Raw genomic sequence first — 20,190 nt, 5'->3', positions numbered from 1 at the left:
ATTAGTGACTTCTTTGCCTACACTTTATCAGCCTAACTTCTGTCCCAGAAGTTTTACTTTCTAAATTGGTAGAAAGCCAATTATTAACAGCTCGCTTATTAAACATGTAAGCCAAAATCACATACACATATCCAAATGCTTTCATGATTGCTTGGGAAGCTTTCCCCTACTCCAATTAATGCATACATTCTGCCATTTGGAAGTGACGTTGTTCCTCCTTTAATTGTCACAGCATCAATCGCCACAGCAAGTAATGCAGAAGAAGACACTCCCCACACCTACCCTGACATTTTGGGCCATATTTCCTTGTGATTTGATGCAATCTATCACAGTGTGATTCATGACACCCTTCCTGCATTACTTGCCAACACATTTCATCATTATTCCTCTCATCTTTCTGGCCTTTGGCAAAAGTTCTGACAAGGTCAAGGGGAAAGGCTTGTCAATTTCATGGATGACAACTTCCTGCTCTGAAAAGGAAGAGAAGCCTTGTGTATTTCACCCAATCAGAGTTGATTGATTCTGCCTTTCTGCCTGCTTCTCTCTTGACTCTGAAGTTCAGTGAAACTGCAGTGATGGCTAGCAAATTTTGGAGTTTTGGGAGGGGGAGCACTGTAGAAATAGCATTTGTGTTTTCTGTATTATTTATGCATCAAGCAAGCACAGCTTTAGCACACCTGTGTATTTTCTTTATACCTGTATATACTTTTGGACACATTGTTCTTCCCCACAGCCAGTTTGTGAGAGCCTTCTGGCAATACAATCTTGGAATGTCAGAGGAGTAGCACCATCTTTGAGGCCAGAGGGGCTGTGACCCACCAGAGTGCCTTCTTAACCATGTCATAGTGACTTTGGAACAGCCCTCCAGGTTAGGCTGGCACATATATTATCCATCATTTGGCACCAGCTGAAGATCTACCTTTTCTGCCAGACATTTGACATTGTAGGGCCATCCCATATATGAGCTACATTGTCTTGTCTTATTTGGTTTTAAATTGTTGGTACCCATACTGAGATTTTTTTATGATGAAAGGTCAGTTAGAAATTTTAAGAATAAATAAAATAAAATCCTGTACCACCTTCAGGGATCATCACTACCAAAATTACTAGCTTTTTAAAAAATAAAAATAAATGTTCTTTATAAGGTGAAACTGGAATTAATTCTTAGTTCAAAAATTTACTTCCTTCCTTCCTTCTTTTAAGTGTGACCATGTAATTTGATTTTAACTATAGCGTTAATTTTGTAACTATGCTCTACTTTAAGAATCTTTTTGACTGACAGGCAGACTATAAATTACTAATAAAATAAAATAGCTGCGTTAGCATTGTTTTGGACTTTTCAGGCAGGGAAGTGCATTAATGTATGCACAGTGCATTTCTCTCACTACTTAATAAGGAAGCCAGGTATTCCCTAGCCCTCTGGGGACCATATCTACTGAATCAGAAGTTCAAAATATCATCTGGGATTTTACTTGTAAAGAAATGCAGTTCTCTAAATGTATTTCTTCAATTATCCAATATATAACTTTAAAATAATAAACAGGTAAATTCAGAAGTCCTCCTGGGCTCACAGTAAGTGCTGAGCAAAATAATATCCCAAATTATTTTTCGGTGGCAAAATGTTTTTGGAGTGGTGTAAATTTCTGGTGCATGAGAAGAAATTCACATCAGAACTACATCAGAAAAATTTTGTTTAGGACTGCCCAGCTAGCCACTCCTTACAGTTGAGACAATTAAGAATAGTAAAAAGAATTATTCTACTAATTCAGAGCAGCAGAGCCACAATCAGTTAAACTAATAATATTGTGTGTAATTGTAAGTTCATTGAGCTTTCAAGCCAACAAACCCATTCCTCTAGGACTGAATACAGTCAGCAAAGCATAGTGGTATGAAAGCATGCGTTTCCTAAAAGTGATCTTCAGGTTTTACAAAGTGCTCTTTGGGCTTTTCTGCTTCCTGCCAATTCTCTGTTTCCTGTGCTCACACTGTAAATAATAAAGCTGCAGTTGAAGGGATAGAGACCATTCTATTTAAAGAGGCACCAGGGGAATCCCTCACTGGCATCACTCATGCAGTCATAAAGACCCTGCTCATTGCTCTTGATCCCTTGTGGAGACATCTATCCATATAATTCCAATGCAAATACAGATGAAAGCATGTCCACTACGTTTTATGTGCTGACTAAAGCTTTAAAAAAACTTTAAAGTTCATCCAGCTCACTGGTTTTTCCTAATGCACAGTTTACAGATTTTTAGCTATCATTGACTGGGACTCATTGTAGCTATTCTGGGTAGTTTGCTTATTTATAAGCTTTCTAACCTGGTCTTCATTAAAAATAACCTCAGGATGGGGTAACATTAAAAAAAAGCCATAAGTTAGTCAGCAAATGAAACTTTTAAGGGTGGAATTCAACATTGTGCTATGAATTGTGCATTTCAGCTTGACAGTTAGAACACCCCCCCTTCTGCTCTCCTCATGTGCTGTTTTTTTTTTGGGGGGGGTGGTGGTTCCCGAACCTCCCTAAGCCAGTTTCAGGGTATGCAGGGAGAGGAGACGAGAAGAAAGCTCCATTTTTCAAATCATTGCACAGGTTGTTAGGTACAGGTTGTTAGGAAACTTGCGCCCTAAGAGTTGGTGTATTTGCAGCTAGTTCTTGCACTGCAGCCAATCTCTTCTTGTGAGAAGTTGGCAGATGTATTGCCTAAGCCCAGCCAAACCATTCATTTTGCTATACTATTGACACAACTCAATGTGACATGCACAGGATGTGTTGGGCAAAGTAAGCAGGAAAAAACATGCGCATAACCACGTACTTATCATGATGAATTCCAACAATCGATAATGTTGGATTTCTTAGCATTAACAAAGTGATTAATAGCAATGGATAAGAGCTTTGCTGTTGCCAATGTCTTAGAATATTTGTTACTAATAAACTCAGCACGGTCATTTCCTAAATCCTGGGTCATTTTTCTGTGTTCATGAGGTGTTCAGTACTCCTCTGTTTTTTAATTTTATTTTTGCAGTTGACCCCAAACTTGGCTCAAGTTAATCCCACCCTGAGACAGCCAGATGGGGTCAGGGAGGCTCCTCTGCTTTCATTGTGACAGAAAGTAACAAGCACATAAAACAAGGTTACTTATACCTGGCACAAGTAAACAATAGCAATATGCATGTGGAAAGAAAATCAAACTGAATCCTGCTGCTCCAGGTGTCTTCACCAAATCAGAGTGGGTAGGCAAGATATACCTGGCCTTAAATAAATTCAGCGTCACAAGCCCTGGTACTGACTGGGCGACTTGTTTTGCAGGGCTAGGAGCATACAGAAAACCCACCACTTGCCTCAATCACCTTGGATGGGTGACTCTACTCTGTTTCCAAGGATCACACTAGTCAGTACTCTTTGCCCCCCCCTTAATTGTATGAGAAGAAAGCCACTAGTCCAGAGCAGAGGTAGCCAATGTGATGCTCTCCAGATGTTGTTTGACTACAACTCCCCTCACCCCTGACTATTGATCATGCTGACTGGGGCTGATGGAAATCACATCTCAAAACATCTGGAGGGTACCACCTATTGCAGCCACTGGTCCAGAGCATTGGGGCCAATGAGGACATCAAAGTGCTAAAGTTCATTCATTTCCATGCTGCTCTCAAGAAGAGCACAAAAGAGTTGTGCCCTTCTCATTATTTCTTTCACGATATTTATATAGCATGTGGTTGTAATAAGCCCTCAATGCGGTTTACAAAAAGAGAGAGCCCTTCTTTAGGTAAGCCTCCCTTTACCCCTCCAATACATTAGGATACCCTTCATTGTTCTTTCGTGCCTTTTGCCTCCCATTCATCCTGCACAGAAAATTCAGTTACTCCTGCTTAGGATACAGTGCCACTTCAACCATCTGTCAGTGCAGGGTAGGCAAGGCAAAAAAGAAGAAGAAGACCTCCCCACCTTTTCAACCAATCGGGGAGCATAGCAAAACTTTTTTTTTTTTAATTGGCCTACATGTGTCAGCTGCCTCATTCAACCCTATCAGAAGGCCAGATGTCATGGCACCAAAGCAGAAGCCCTGGAAGAAGAGTAGCTCTTTAAAATAGCACCCACACCAGCATCCCATTGGCAGGGGCAGATTCCTCCAGCAGATACCCTAGCCTCTATCCAAAGGATGAAGGAAAAACTGCTTCTCTCTCTTTCATCTTTCTCCTCACAGGGTAAGCTACGGAGTGCAGCACTTGTGTACATTTTGTTTCTCTGACATGGAAAAGCACTAATATTTACTGGACAGAATCTTTCCGCCTTTAGTTTGGATACTGGCCACGTTGCAGGCACTGTTTCTACTTGTGCTAGATTTATTCTCAAGAAAACAGCTTCCAAATATTAATTGGCAGGATCTTGTACTGTAGAGCAGTCTGGGTTTGCTTCTGACATGTTGTGCATGATCTCTTTCAATAAATATACACCAGACAGAGCTTATGCAATTGACACAAAATCTTGTGGCAGTCTCCCATTTAGAACTTCACTGTAGATTATTTTTGCACTGTAATTATGATCTGCTTTCTTCACAATCCAGGCATATATTTCATAACCCTTTTCCCACCTCAACTGTCAGAAAGATTTTTCATTTTTTTGAAATAAAAAAGCCCATTATCTGCCTCCATTCCTCAAACTCTTTTCCTGCAAAAGTTAGTTCAGGCACTGGGATCTGCTCTATACCTTCCACTGTGAAGACAGATGCAAATCATTCAAATTCTCTGCAATCTCCTTGTCCCAAATTAGCACACTTTTTACTCCTTTGTCATCCAAGAGTCGTACACCCTCCCTAGAATGTCTCCTGCTACAAATGTATTTAAATAACTTTCTGTTGTTGGCAGTGCTATTTTTCTAGAAAAAGAGGTGCTGGAACTCACCATGAACGTCTCCCTTGTTCTGTTATAATGGCATTGGTATCCACCAGAGAGGTGCCGGAACTGAGTTCTGCTGAGTTCCAGCTGAAAAAGAAGCCCTGGTTGTTGGTCTTAATGTTTTTAGTATTGCTTACTCTCTGCTTGCACTTTTGTGTGTTCTCTCCATTTGCATGAAGGAAGCATTCTTGCCTCTAATACCATGTTTTACTCTGCTTGTTAAGCATATCAGCATCCTTTCAACTCTTGTGGTACCTTTCCTGATCTGTGCTATACACTCCAATCGAACTTCTAATATTGTGATTTTAAACAACTCCCTGGCAGTTTTGACCATTCTAACTTTGCCTTTCAACTTCCTTTTTGCCATTCCTGTCATTTTAAAGTCAAATGTGACCATGCTGGATTTTCTTGACTATTGGCTGTTTACATGTATGTTTAGTTTAATAGTGCTCCCAGTTGGCTCAACAACATTTATATCTCACAGTAGGTGCTTAATTCAGGGTCGCTTCCCCTCAACTGTTCCAAGGTGCAGCCATTTAGAGTATCTAGAAATTTTACATCTTTGTCATGACTGGAACATATGTAGCCAGTCTATGTGAGGATAGTTGAAGTGACCCATGACTACAACCAGTGCTTTTTTTTTCTTAAAAAATGTTTAGGGGTACTCTTATTTTCCTGCTCATATTGAAATACTGCCCCTCAATGAGGCCAAACTTAGATTCACAAAATGTTAGGAGTATGCATATCCCTGAGTCCCCCCAGAAAAAAAGCACTGACTACAACATTTCCTCTTTTGGATGCTACTTTTGGACCTTGATTTCATTCCTCAGCTCAAGATCTCCCTGAGCATTTTGATCAAAGGGATGAGAACACATCCCCAGAACTAAACTATTACTAGGGCCCGGTATCACCACCCAACATGTCTACTCCTTGGGGATTTCTAGTTGACTGCCCAATGCCCTCTTTGATGTACAGAGTGACACCACCTACAGTACATCTTCCCTATAATGAATATACAGAGATACCTAGCTGTTTACCACTTGTTCTCTGCATTCCACCAGACATTCAGGTCCCAAGTTAGAGGTTTCCTACTCTTGCTTTCAGTGGATAGTCTATATATCCATCTCCCTCAGACACCTTGTTCTTACTAATTCACTCACTTTATGGTGAAGAGGCAATCTTCTTAGCTGTTTTGCAATGGTACAAAGATGTTTCCTTGGTCCTTTCTTGCCCCTTAACAAAATATGTCAGCAATATCTATAGGTGTTTGTGCACAACTTTGGCACTACTGGTTTAATGAAATGCATGAATTCAACAATCCCCAAACCACCCAGTAATTGCAAGGAGAGAGAGTACACATGGATAATGATTGTATAAAGTATTGAATGGGGAGTTGGAAGGGTAAATTATGAAGGGCTCAATAGGATGCAGGTACATGCATACATTAGATCAAGAGAGCTCTTAAGACCCGTGTCTTACAATCCTTCAGCACCACTTTTTAAGTGGTTAGGTGGCAAATTTTTAATAATAATAATAATAATAATAATAATAATAATAATAATAATAATAATTTCTACCTCGCCATCTGGCTGGGCTTCTCCAGCCACTCTGGGCGGCTTCCAACAAAATATTAAAATAACGTAATGCATCAAACATTAAAAGCTCCCCTAAACAGGGATTTCCTTGTTGATGCACAAAATCGACAAAAAAATTGTAAGTTGACTACCCAGATATATGAGCTACTTCTTGTGCTGGTTTTCCAAGTGCATGTTCAGAAATACATGGGGTACATGTATTTTGTAAGTTGAGAAATGTTTGGTTTAACTTTGCCCTGGAAACAAGGTGATCAAATGCATACCATTAAGTTAAAATTACAGTTTCTGATCTTCATAATGGATTTGTAGTATGCAAAACTGGTATTAAAAAGTAATGTGTGTATTGGCCTTAAGGCAGGGGCCAACATCAGTATCAAGGAAGTATATGTATCTACCAGAAATTACGGCTTTTAAAAACAAAACAACAACCACAATTCTGCACCAAAGCCTACTTCTGACCATTATTTTGAAAAGTAGCCTGCCATGTGATTCTGAAGGAGGGTGTGCTGTGCCTTTCTCTGGATCATGGACAGAGGTTTTAAAACCTGTGGCTTTTAATCTGGTAGAAAGCAACATCTCAGAGGTTGAATCCATATGACTTATCTTTGAAGTTAAGTGATAACTTTCTGTACTGGATTTACACTGGTAATTAAGTACTTAATTCGTTCCGGAGGTCAGTTCTTAACCTGAAACTGTTCTTAACCTGAAACACCACTTTAGCTAATGGGACCTCCTGCTGCCGCTGTGCAGCCATTTGACTCAAGCATTCACCCACATTGTGAAGAGAAGTGTACCACTATCCTATTTCTCTGATTGAGTGCAGATTTGTAGTATGATTCTCTTCTCTCCATGTGGTTGCATCCTTGAGATGAATGGTGCCACATGTGGCTTACATTGCCCATATCACCCCCAGAGAAAGCTAGTTTGGCTTCTGCTTTACTCAGCCAGGGCCTACTATAGTCTACATTTATCCCCCTGCAGAACACACAGTGTTTACAAGTTTTAACTGATGGAATGTATTAAAATTAAAGTTGTTTTCCCTTCTGTTTTTGATAGATGGAAAACCTGTTTGGCCTAATAAATTGTACGTCTTGTGATTATACAACACCCCAAGCTCTCAATATGGGACTTGTGGTGCATTTGAATAATAAATGAATGCATATGCTATTTCCCTTGACATTCTTGTCTTGCTTTTTTTTCTGTTGCAGGTAGCTACATGCTAAATTGATCCTCCTTACTTCCTTTTCTTGCAAATTCTCTCATTAAATTAAATAGTCTGAAAGGAGCACCCATTAAACATTCATTCCTTATTAACTAAGTGGTCTAAAATGGAGGCCTCTGAATGCTTCCATAATTAATTGTGTAAAGCTGGAAACCAAGTTAACAGGGAGCAAAACAGTATTATTTGGAAACATTCTACAATTAACTGGAAAGCTATTTACTGAGGACCGCAGAAGCGGAAATATTTTTCCTATTCTGCAAAGGCCATTAAAAGAAAGCCCCAGAGGTGGAAAAAGTATTCCAGGTTCCCCCTGCCCCTTAAAAAAGCAAACAAAGCCTAAACTTTGGATGTGCCCACTTTGGTTAGCTCATTTTCAGAAGCAATATCATAAGGGGACTTTAAATAAAGTATCTGTTGTAGGCTTGGCTTAGGCAACTAAAGATGGGGTTAAATATCCATTATATTTAATTAACATTATATATATAAACATAACAATAATATAATAATATAAAATGTTGCAATTTCTTCTGCACTCAGTCTTCACCTCATGGTTTTAAATCAGGAATTTTGCAGTGGTATAACACTGCCCTGCCTCCAGTTTGGACTTAATGACTGATTTCACAGTATGGGAAAACCATCAGAGTTCACATACACACAACAATGGAGCAATACATGAAATGTGTGCTTTTTTAAAAAAACCATTTGTACAATTTCCTACACTTGGTGGATTGTAAAAATTCCTAAACTTGGGGGAAATTAAGGAAAATCTGTAGTAGATACATAAATTTAATATTGTATTCCCTTTTATTGGGAGGAATCCTATTTGGAATAAGGGAATTTCCCTTAAGAAAAGGAAAACGTTGACAGCTATGGTGGGTGAAGGCATTAAGGAAAAAACAATTCATGGCAATGAGAGAAAGAAAAAAGCACCATGGAGGCTTCAGTCCTATACACCAGAGCTTTCCAAACTGTGTGTCATGACACGTTCATGTTTTGGCTGCAGTGGGGTTGGAAAGGGTTAGTTTAACCTCTGGTTTTCTAGTAAAACTGAATTACTGTGTCATACAATTATGCAAAACTGAATTACTGTGTTGCCAACTTGAAAAGTTTGGAAAGCTCTGCTATACACATTGCAGCCATAGCTCTGAAGCAAAGTCTTATTGAACTCAGTGGACCTTATGTCTGAGTTACAGAACTTACAGAATTGCAATGTAACAATTCAGAATTATTCAGCAGCAGCCAGAGCACTGTTCTGGGCCACCACCATCAGCCTCCACCAACGGGGAAATTACATATATAAAGCCCTATCCCCTCACTTTTCTGTTGACACTTCCATAAATAACAGGGGCCTTGAGAGATATGTATAGCGTAACTGATAGGGAGCAGCACGATTGAAGTGTGACAGGAACACAGCTTGGATGGAAGGATTTTCTCTAAAGTCATTATACTTACAGAGTAATGTATCTAAAATTTGCCATCCTATGAGAATGCAGGATGGTCACTGTTTATAGAATCTGGGCTCTCTTCTCTGGGCACTGCAGATAGTTTTTCCTCATGCAGCAAGTTCTGTAATGCTGTGTGTCAAATACGCTTAGCAAAGTGCAGCCCATCTGCTGAGCACATGGCTAGAAATGAGCCAGCTTGCTCTGAATGGAACCACCAGCATATAGACACGTCTGTAAAAACTCTGACCTCCGAGACAGAGACTATATGCCAATATTGGCATGAGAAATAGCCATTTTATAATTAATTGATTGATTAATGTGAAAAACATTTAGCTTGCTTTTGAGCTAAAAAAGCTCCCAGACACAGCTACAGTCTAGTCAGGGAGATTTCTCAACTTCTGAGGTTGTTTGAGGGGAATTTGTTTGATTAAGGTACCGTATTTTTCGCTCTATAAGACGCACCAGACCACAAGACGCACCTAGTTTTTGGAGGAGGAAAACAAGAAAAAAAAATTCTGAATCTCAGGAGCCAGAAAAGCAAGAAGGATCGCTGCGCAGTGAAAGCAAGAATCCCTCTTGCTGTTCTGGCTTCTGGGATAGCTGTGCAGCCTGCATTCGCTCCATAAGATGCACACACATTTCCCCTTACTTTTTAGGAGGGAAAAAGTGAGTCTTATAGAGCAAAAAATACGGTATTTTCTTTAATGTGCATTTCCTTTCTGTACTTAATAGAAGGGTAGGAGCCAAGAAGGCTGGGCTGACATCCACTTATTTTGACCAATTTTGATGAAATTTTGGGAAACAGAAAATATTATTAACATTTTTTAAAAATGCTACTTTTAGGAGCAGAATAAGTGGTCTTGTATCAAGTCAGATCATTGGTCCACCAAGTTCAGTATTGTCTATATCAACTGGCAGTGACTTTCCCCGGTTTCAGGCAGGGAATATTCCCAGCAGTAACTGGAAAAAGCGACCAGTGAGGTGCTGCTGGGTTCTGTCCAGGACCCATTGTTGTTCAACGACTTTATAAATGATGTGGATGAAGGAATTGAAGGGATGTTCATAAAAATTGCAGATGACACTAAACTGGAAAGAGTAGCTATTGCAGAACCAGAATTCAAGATGGCCTTAACAGATTGGAGAACTGGGCCAGAACAAAATGAATTTCAGCAGGGACAAATGTCAGGTTCTACACTTAGCTGCACAAATATATGATGGGGGGACACTGATGTGTGATGGCTCTATTTGATGATGAAACCATCAAGCAATAGAACATGCATCTGTGAACCAACCCTGTGTGCCACCTGATCATTATCACACTATTCAATAAAATAAAAAGGAAGTTGCCAAATGAACTGAATGCATTTTTCAGTTTTAGTTAGACATTTCCTAGGCATTATTTTTTCTGTGGGTAAGCCTAATTTAACTCAATAGGACTTGCATGTAAGCACACTGTCAAAGTAGTATTCACAACCTCAAGGCAAACTTGTATGCATTTCAACTCTAATTTGGAAAAATGACGTTAGGCCAAGGTGGGGTTAGGTAGGGATGAAGTCCACAGGATATGGATTTGGAAGACACATATATTCAGCGTTAATAATGTTCAAAGGAAATACATGCAAAGTAGATTTCATGCCTCTTTCAGCTTGGCGCTTTTAGGCTCAGAGCATAAATTGACTGCTGGTGGTGAAAGCATGTCGTTCTGGATTTTTTTTCTGTGGTTAAGTACTTTTTTATTGACATTAGCCGCTCTTCAGCTGATTCTGCAAACTGGGTATATAGTTCTGCAAAAGTCTCAAATTGCATACATATATGTAGTTCTGGAAGCTGTTACTGATAGTGGCAGGATGCTGCTGAGGAGTCCAAATACTGGTTGAAAATGGCCAGAACTTTACTGAGAACTTTACCATGGTATTGTACCTGTTTGCTGTTCCAGGGTCAGGAGAGAAAGGGGGAGTCATGTTCTGCTCATGGAAGTCCTTTATACGCAGTTGGTTATCATTCTTTACGTAGCCAGCAGAATGCTCTGAATTAAAAGTAATATTTGATCAATTTGCTTTTTGATTTTAAAGTGGCACAAACTGCAGGTGCTTTTCAGGTTCACTGTGGAACCAAGATATGCTAGGAGTAAAAAAAAGTCTGTTGAATTCCGCAAGGTCTCATTACAGCCAGGTTAGGATGACCAGCTTGACTAAGAAATGAAACTTTGTTTTTCATTGAAAGTTAAGTTGACAACACTCATATGGCTATCCGAACAGTTAAACAGCCCCAACTATCTTGTGTTAAAATGCCAAAGAACTGTGTTGGAAATTGCAATTCACATGAATTGTGGTTTAGTTGACATTTATTGTTTCAGTGAATAACCATATTTTGTCATATTTTTCTTCCCACGAACTTCCATAGAGATTCTTCGTTAAGGTTGCTGAATTAACATATTCTTGTTGTTTTGATTTTATTTTGCTTTAGGAATGCTAATAATTACATTCCACTTGCATTTAATTGGGCATTTGGGTTTTAAAGCTAGAGATGGTTTCAATTTGGGGTGGGGAAGTGTTTGCTGTGGCTTTGATTTAAGGTTTTTCATTCTGCTTTTTGAATACTAGTAGGAGGGCAAGGAAGACAGCTTGAACACTTAGAAAATGAGCTTCTGTGGTGTAATTTATCTTGGTCACTGAAACAGAGAGCTTTTGAAAACATACCTAAGCAATCTTCAGTTGTTTTGAGTGGTATTTTAGCCACCTAGTTTGCTGAATCATGTTTGTTGAAATGCACACGTTAGTAAGTCTGGTTTGTAGCCAGGATGCAGAAGAGCTATAACAATATGGCACTGGTAAGCCAGCCTTGATGTTGACTGACACCATCAAACACCAATATGTTAAGGGGGCTGGTGTACATTTGTGTGTGGCTGGCAAAACCTACAAATCTGAAGCAACAGCCAGTGTTAATGTAAGTGAAAACTCTGCAGCCATTGGGGTAAATAAACCCACAAGTTTGGTTGAATCACACTTTCCTTGGGTGTCAAGTGTTTGCATAGGTTTATATTGCTAGAGTACTAGAGTACAAGATGAGACGCTTGGAGGAGGTACATGATTACAAATCCACCCATGTTAGCAAATAAAATAGCAATACAGTAATGCTTACATTTGTGTGGTGCTTTTGTAGTGTTCTTATAAGGGAGTAACTGGGAAAAAAATATGTCCTTGGAGGACTTTTAGTTTAGAAAAAGCTGCATAGTGGGGTGGTGGTGGTAGATGTGCATAAATTTATGTATGCTGGGAACTTGGTATAATCTATTAAATATGAATTATGTAAAGATTCAGAACAGAAGAAAGGAAGTACTTTTCCAGAGAGATAATGCCCAGGAGCAGCCAATATGGTAGGGCAGTACCATGGCACCACCTTCCCAGCAGCGGCATTGTGCCACTTACCAACACTGTGCAGGAACAGGGAAGAATGGTGGTGTGGTCAGGAATGGGTGGGGGGCACTGGTAGAGGCAATCCAGTGCTCTTGCCTGTGTGTCCACATTACTATCACAACCTCAGCATCACATAGCCCTTATTTTGCACCATCACAATAAGCAGTGATGGCACTGTTGTTATGTGTCACTGTTCCACTACATTGTCTATTCCTGGTGATGCCACTATTAGGCTGCATTCCTAACTCAGTTTGCCTGGGAGCAAGCCCCATTGAATTCAATAGGATGTATAGTTAGGCTTGCACAAATTCAAGGAGGATAAGACCACCAGTGGCAATGAATTATGATTACAATAAGTTACATCCAGACTCAGAGACAGCATTTTGTAGGGGGGAGGGGCAGGGGGGCAGAAAACAGGAAAAAATGATTTCACTCTTCCTTTTCTTGTGGGGCACCTGAAGGCATCTGGCTGATCACTGTTGGAAACATGGTACAGTGGTACCTCGGGTTACATACACTTCAGGTTACAGACGCTTCAGGTTACAGACTACGCTAACCCAGAAATAGTACCTCGGGTTAAGAAATTTGCTTCAGGATGGGAACAGAAATTGTGCTCTGGCGGCGCGGCAGCAGCGGGATGCCCCATTAGCTAAAGTGGTGCTTCAGGTTAAGAACAGTTTCAGGTTAAGAACGGACCTCCGGAACGAATTAAGTACTTAACCCGAGTTGCCACTTTACTGGCTCCAGGAGGACTCTTCTAATTCATACATTGGTGTGATAAACCTTATTGACTTGCAAGGTAGTAATTCCATATTTCATCCATTTTACAGATGAAGAGTTAATTATGTCAGTGTTATTTCCTGTGTCATGTGAAGTTCCTCCTAGTTCCTACATAGATCTTTTAAAACTGATATCCAATTCCATTGCAATGCTTTTGGCAGGAAGAGGAAATATTAATATTATCATACTCAGGTGTGGTGCAGTTCAACTTTCTATTTTTGCAGCATTTTAGACCCTGTTGACCATTATTACTACCTTTTTTTTTGCTAGTTTTCCAAGCACATTTCTCTTTTTCATATCTTCTCATTCATCTCTTTCCTACTGAACTGACAATGAGCTCAGTTGATTGTCTACAGTCTCTGGCTGCCAATTCATAGCACCTTAACTTGAATGTCCTGAAATGTAAATCCACTTTCTTCCAACAGACCCAAGGGAATTACAAGCCACTTCCTGAATTGTACCTTTCTGTTGTGTCTCAGTGCTCTTTAGCTTGCCTTGTTATATATGCCTATAATGTCTAATCCAATTAAAATTATATTTCTGCCAAAAGAAAACTTCAGTTAGCACTGGGGGTTGCTGCAGGTGACAAATCCTGCAGGTTTCTTTTTCACATTCTGTCTACTGTTTTGTCTGTCAATAAGCTGCAGTCTTTTTTTCTGGAGTCACCGAGATACACATCCAGTACAATGTATATTGTATTCAGAAGTTAGTGACACTGAGTTTTCTGGGACTGTAGATTTGGCTTTCCCTATTTTCCAGTCTTAAATTCAGATCTCTATATTTCTTCAGCATTTTTTTAAAGCTCCTTGTGAAAATTAATTAGCATCTTAGTGCAAATTTCTCTCAGTAAACACAATTTTTAATGCAGTTTTAACTAATATAAGCATTTTTGCAGTTTCCCCCTAATATTTTGCACTTTTGTATTCCCCTCTCACATGAATATATTCGTTTTAATACACATTCCCCCCTAACATGTGAATTTTTGCATGCATTGGCTGATTAGAGAACTGTAGCACAAAATGTGAAGATGTGTGAATTTCAAAGGATAGCTATGTTTTGGTTTGTGTGTTGGTTTGGAAAGTGTGAATTAGGTAAATTTCCATTAAAATGCAAACAAAATCAAATTTCTGCCCCATCCTTAACTGGAACTCACTCCCAAATCAGTTGTTTATTGATTGATGACATCAACAGCAATCCAAGGGCATGTTTGTAATGTTTTGCCATATGGTCATCTTTCTGTTTTTCTCTGTAGGGAGACAAGATGCATTTGTGTAGAAGGCTGCATCTTTCCAATCCTACATGACAAGATGGACCAGGCAAAATTCCCCTTTCTATACAAGTATGAAAAGTAAACTAGTTCTGTCTTCCTTTGTTTTGGGTCTGTGTGCCTATCCCACTCCTTCAAACAAAATTGAAAGAAATGAAAATGCCATTGAATCTACTGCTTTGACTCACCTAAATTTGGGACACAGCCTATTTATGAGTCCCCAATCCACCAATTGAAAACCAGTGAAGAAAACAGGTCTGTGGAAGGACAAACAATTATATTTACTTGTCAAGTAGTGAGATTTTATAATCCTTCCCCCACCTGCCACCCAGGCTTTCCCCATCAGATTGACTTTCATTTCCCAGCAACATAAACAGTAAATTTGGAATATAAGGCTGAGGTGGTGTGTTTGTGTCTGGATCCCAAATATACCGCATATGTTTTCTATATATATTGCAAGGGAATACCCTCTTCCCATGCTAACTATAAATATCTGTCATTTCCCCCCTCCCTGTTTGTACGACACCGAACATATATCAGAAGGTGTTGACCTGAAATAAAAAATACAACCCACCAGCAAATATTGAAAAAATTGTATTGTTAAGTCAAAGTGGTTGTGGAAAACTCCCAGATAAACTGTTTTATTACACTGGCAGACCAAGGGAACATTTTTCCAGAAATGACTGTAAATATCTGTTTCACTAAAAGCAGAAGAGAAAGAAAGAAACCTGGTTGTATGACCAGCATCCATTAGCAGGTTTCACATTTGTTTTTATTTTTAGGACCACTGGTGAAGACCATTAGAATTAGAATTAGCTAGAGTTGAGCAATATTTTCAGCTTCAGGACATTTACTCCTGTTCCATCTAGCTTGTGGGCTTCCTAACAGCTCTGCAGCTCTGCAAAAGGTTTTCTGGATTTTGTTTGTATGAGTTTCTTAGGAAGAAAAGGGGCTTCCCTCCCCTCCGTTAGTTAAATTGGATAATTTAACTAACAAGTTATGCTCCCTTAACAAAACATTGTAGCGTATCCTGGATGTGACTGTGTTACATAACAACATAAGAAGAAGTCTGTTGCATCAGGCCATGCATAGGACCATCTGGCTTGACATTCTGTTCACACAGTGACCAGCCAGGTGCCTTTAGGAAATCCACAAGCAGGACCTGAACGCAATAGCACTCTTCACTTTTGGGATTTCTAGCTGCTGGAAATCCCATCAGTCAGTCATGTTATTTGTATGCTGCCTTTCCAAATTTAAAACCATTTGCTGGAATAGTTACTGGAAAATTGGGGCAGCATAATGAGTTGGGTTGGTACTATGATGGGCCTCTACACGCAGCCCTCAACAAAAGATCTAAAATAAATTAACCCTAGTTTTAGTTAATATGTTTGATCCCAAGTTATCTAACACACTTTCCACTTCTGTTGATTCTCTTCTCTTGTTGCAGCCTCCCATGTCCCATTCCATGACATTCTGGAGAGCACCTTCAAGAGTTAGTTTTATTCAGGCTTTGAGGGTGATGGGGGCTGAAGTGTGAAGGTGGCAATGGGAAAGTACCCTTGTGAAGGGCTAACTCCCCTGGAGATTCTCTGGACATAACCCAGTGTTTGTTTTTAATTAGGCAGCATTTGTATGTTAATATAAACTTGGATATAGGAGGTCTGTTTGTGCTGCACCCTCTGCCATTGTGGTTGCTGATAATGTTTAAAGGAGGGATGGGAGACCTGTGGTCCTCCAGATGTTGCTCAATGACAACTTCTATCATTCCTGAGCATTGTCCACATTGATGGGGCTGATGGAAACTGGAGTCTAACCACAGCTAGAGCACCACAAGTTCTCCATGCCTGATCCCCCCCCCCCAATTATCTACCCCACTCTTTATACAAAATCTTCCTTTTTTGGGTCCTGTTGCCCTCTTAACAGTCCTTAATGCTGTCTTGATCAATTTTGTTCAGAAAGGTTGGAGAGATGTCTTCTGTGCTAGTTGAGCCCTTCTCTAACTGGCAGTGGAATGGTGCATGTCTTAAAGGTCCAGAGGTATTGCCTTTTTCAAGGGCCCAATGTTTCTGTCAAAAAGGCAAACTTCATATTATAATTTTGTAGTTAATCAAAGTTCCTCTGCTGCCTCAGTAGACACTTGAAACTGTCATGGGCTGAGGGTTATACAAACACACTGCCAGAGAAAATCTCTGTCATATAGAACAATGCACACAGGGCTGTAGTCCTTGGTCAGCAAAGACTCGCAGCTGCAGTTGGCAAATGGGAGCAAGTGACCTGCCTTGAATCTATCGCCAGGGTTCCTTAAGTGTAGGGAATGGATGTGACATTCTATGATCATCTTCAAGACAAGCTTGTGCAGTTCTCTCAGGGCTGAAGGAGAAGGGGAGCGAACAACCTGAGGCCCAAGGAAAGGGTTATGGAAAAGGCCAGCACCACACCTTGAGAGCTTTTGGAAAGTTGCATTGTTTTGCTCAGCATTCCCCTACTTACCTTGTAAGGAACATGTGGAAATCAGGAAGGAGGAGAGCAGAAATGACCAAAAATTTCTACACATTATTTCTCTCTTTCTGCCCCACCTGTTTTTTCCATTCATTTTATGGTGGATAAGGAATGCTGCCATGCTACATAATAATGTGTTGGTCCCATTGTCACCCCTATTAGTTAAATTTAGCTGTTGGAAGAAGTATAGAAAGCTATAAACAGAATGACCTCTTTTGTAATTTTTATATTTTGGCCATTCGCGATAGCCTGGAAATGTAGGAGTGCCTTAAATATTGGTAGCAGCTCATCTCTTACATGAAATTTGGTTCATTGTTTTGGATTCTTTTCCACTATGAATGTTCTGTTGCAATGGGTTGAAGAGGCCAGCAATGTGCTGTATGACACAAAGCATGCAGAAGTTAGATTTGTTCAGGTGCTGTAATCCCCCACATGAGTACCACCATGTGTGTAGGAGCACAGATGTGTGTGCTAAGCTGTATCCCATCTCCATCACTCTCTATGAGTTGGAGAATCAACCTCTGAAGCAGAGTGTCTCCTGTGCTGTCAGAAGGGCATTCAGAACCATGCTGATAGTCTCCATAAATACCAGCGGCTCCTCCCACTTCAGACAATCAACTTGTGGAGGACAATGCAACCAGGGTAGAGTTTCAGGCATTCACCCCTGCTCTCCCCCCTCAATGCTACTCACCTGGGGAATTATAACACCCGAATAGAGCTATAAAGAAGAATCTAACTATAGGTGATTGGTGTAAATAAGGGTTTGCTGAAATTAAAATAACCTCAAGTGCTTAGATAATGGCGTAGCTTCATGATGCCCTAGTGTTTATGAAACACAATTACTAAAAAGCTTAATGTGGAAATGCATAATGTGAGAAAACCTTAGAATTGTACCGAGTACCATGAATATTTTCTGATCAAAGCATCAAACACTTAGTGAGATGTGTGGGTGACAGTATATCTTTTAGTGAGGAAGGATCTAAACCATTTCCCTTCCTCCCCCACCCCACTTAATTCTTCTAGTGGGTCAGAGTGCTACATTATTTCCCTCCCCTCAATATTGGTTGAAGTTAAACATCACGAAGCCAATTCTAAGCAACTGGCTCAAATTTATTTTGCTTTTCTTACAAACATAATCTAGTGTATGATCCTATTTATCTATGTGTTTGTTTGTTTTTTAAAAAATAGTAGTCATCTGTTTGGGAGCCACAAGGAAAGACAAATTAAGAAATTTTACTGAGCTGACACTTTTAAAAAGTACTGTGTTTCCCTGTAGTCACATGTACAAGCAGTCCATCAAATCACAAGGTCATTTGTTTGATAGATAAAAGGCAGGATAACTTAACAGACAGACAAAATAAATGGTCTCTGAATGCTCTTTGTTGTGTTATGGAGAGCTCAGATAAGTGTCATTTTTATAAATCGCTCTTACACCCACTCACATCACTTACTACTGAGACATTCGCCAAGCAGTTTACAAAATAACATATAAAATATTATATTTTAATTTATTTATTAAATTTCTATCCTGCCTTCTGTATCCTGCCTTCTGGTGATCTGCCAAGTGTGTGTGTATGTGTGGTAGCCTGTCTTTAACATATCCATTGGGAATAATCTTATTTGTTGTCTTACATATATCCATGGCATGTAAAACTTTATTCCTTTTGCTCTTCTCTTGTGGCATGCTGTCATCTTAGTACTTGTATACTATGGTCTTCTGTTTTTCGCATGTCACTGTATTTGGGTTATGGAGTATACTGCTCCACTGGTAATAGGGGAGGCTAGATGATGGTCACTTCCATTGCCACTTCTTGTGAGGTACTCCATGATGTGATATGAGCAGAACCAACCTTAAGAACTTTGTGAGTGTTTTAATTTTTTCTTAATTAACACACTTCAACTTTTTTAAAAAAAATATAATTTGGCCTTCCTATTTCCTACTTTACCCTCACATGATTAGAACTGTGAGTCTAGATCTGAAGGAATGTAAAGTGGAAACAATGCCATTTTCTTTTGCCCCCCATGTAGGGACGCGGGTGGTGCTGTGGGTAAAACCTCAGCGCCTAGGACTTGCCGATCGCATGGTCAGCGGTTCGAATCCCCGCGGCGGGGTGAGCTCCCTTCGTTCGGTCCCAGCTCCTGCCCACCTAGCAGTTCGAAAGCACACTTAAGTGCAAGTAGATAAATAGGTACCGCTTTATAGCGGGAAGGTAAATGGCGTTTCCGTGTGCTGCTCTGGTGCCAGTTCGCAGGAGCAGCTTCGTCACGCTGGCCACATGACCCGGAAGTGTCTGCGGACATGGCTCCCGGCCTCTAGAGTGAGATGAGCGCACAACCCTAGAGTCTGTCAAGACTGGCCCATACGGGCAGGGGTACCTTTACCTTTACTTTATGTAGGATCAAAACTTGTCCACTCCCCCCCCCCCCCAATTTCTAACACTAGTCAAGATTCTGAGGTTTTGCTCTTTGCCATTGGACGGGGTTACCAATCACTCAGAAATCTGCCTTGCACTTGTTCATAAAAGCTTATTGCTACCCCTTCTAATTAGAATATGCTCAGTTGATATCAGTAGTTGCTAGTGTTTAGTAAGTCCATGGTCCAGCTCACAGAGCGTATAAGAAGCAATAAAAGGAAAAAATACTGCCTGAGAACATTTTGTCGAAGGAAAGCAAAATAGCAATTGGGATCGTCCCTTGAGTGCTCCTTGCGTATCAAAACTTTAGTATATTGGTTTGCTCATCTCTTTTGCTATCACATCCATTAGATGCATCATAATTTGAAAAATTTGACTTTGGCAGCGCTGGTAAGGAAGAACATAAGGCTTTGGAAGTAAGGCTGAGGCAAATATGTGTGGCAAGGGAACAATACTGGGAATTAGAGTATTAACAGCAGGGTACTGAGAGATCTGAATAACGATCAAGTGCTGCAGGGAATAGTCTCTCTAATTAGATGGCTGCAATGATGGTATTAGTGTCCTGCAGTTGCTGTTGATGTGTTTTAACTGCAGGGCTTTGAACAACGTAAGTTTTGGTGATGCTGTCCTCTGGACTTATGGGAGTTCTTTAAAGATTT

This window comes from Podarcis muralis, chromosome 1 (assembly GCF_964188315.1).
Source record: "Podarcis muralis chromosome 1, rPodMur119.hap1.1, whole genome shotgun sequence".
Lineage (NCBI taxonomy): Eukaryota > Metazoa > Chordata > Lepidosauria > Squamata > Lacertidae > Podarcis > Podarcis muralis.
This window is presented reverse-complemented; position numbering follows the sequence as displayed.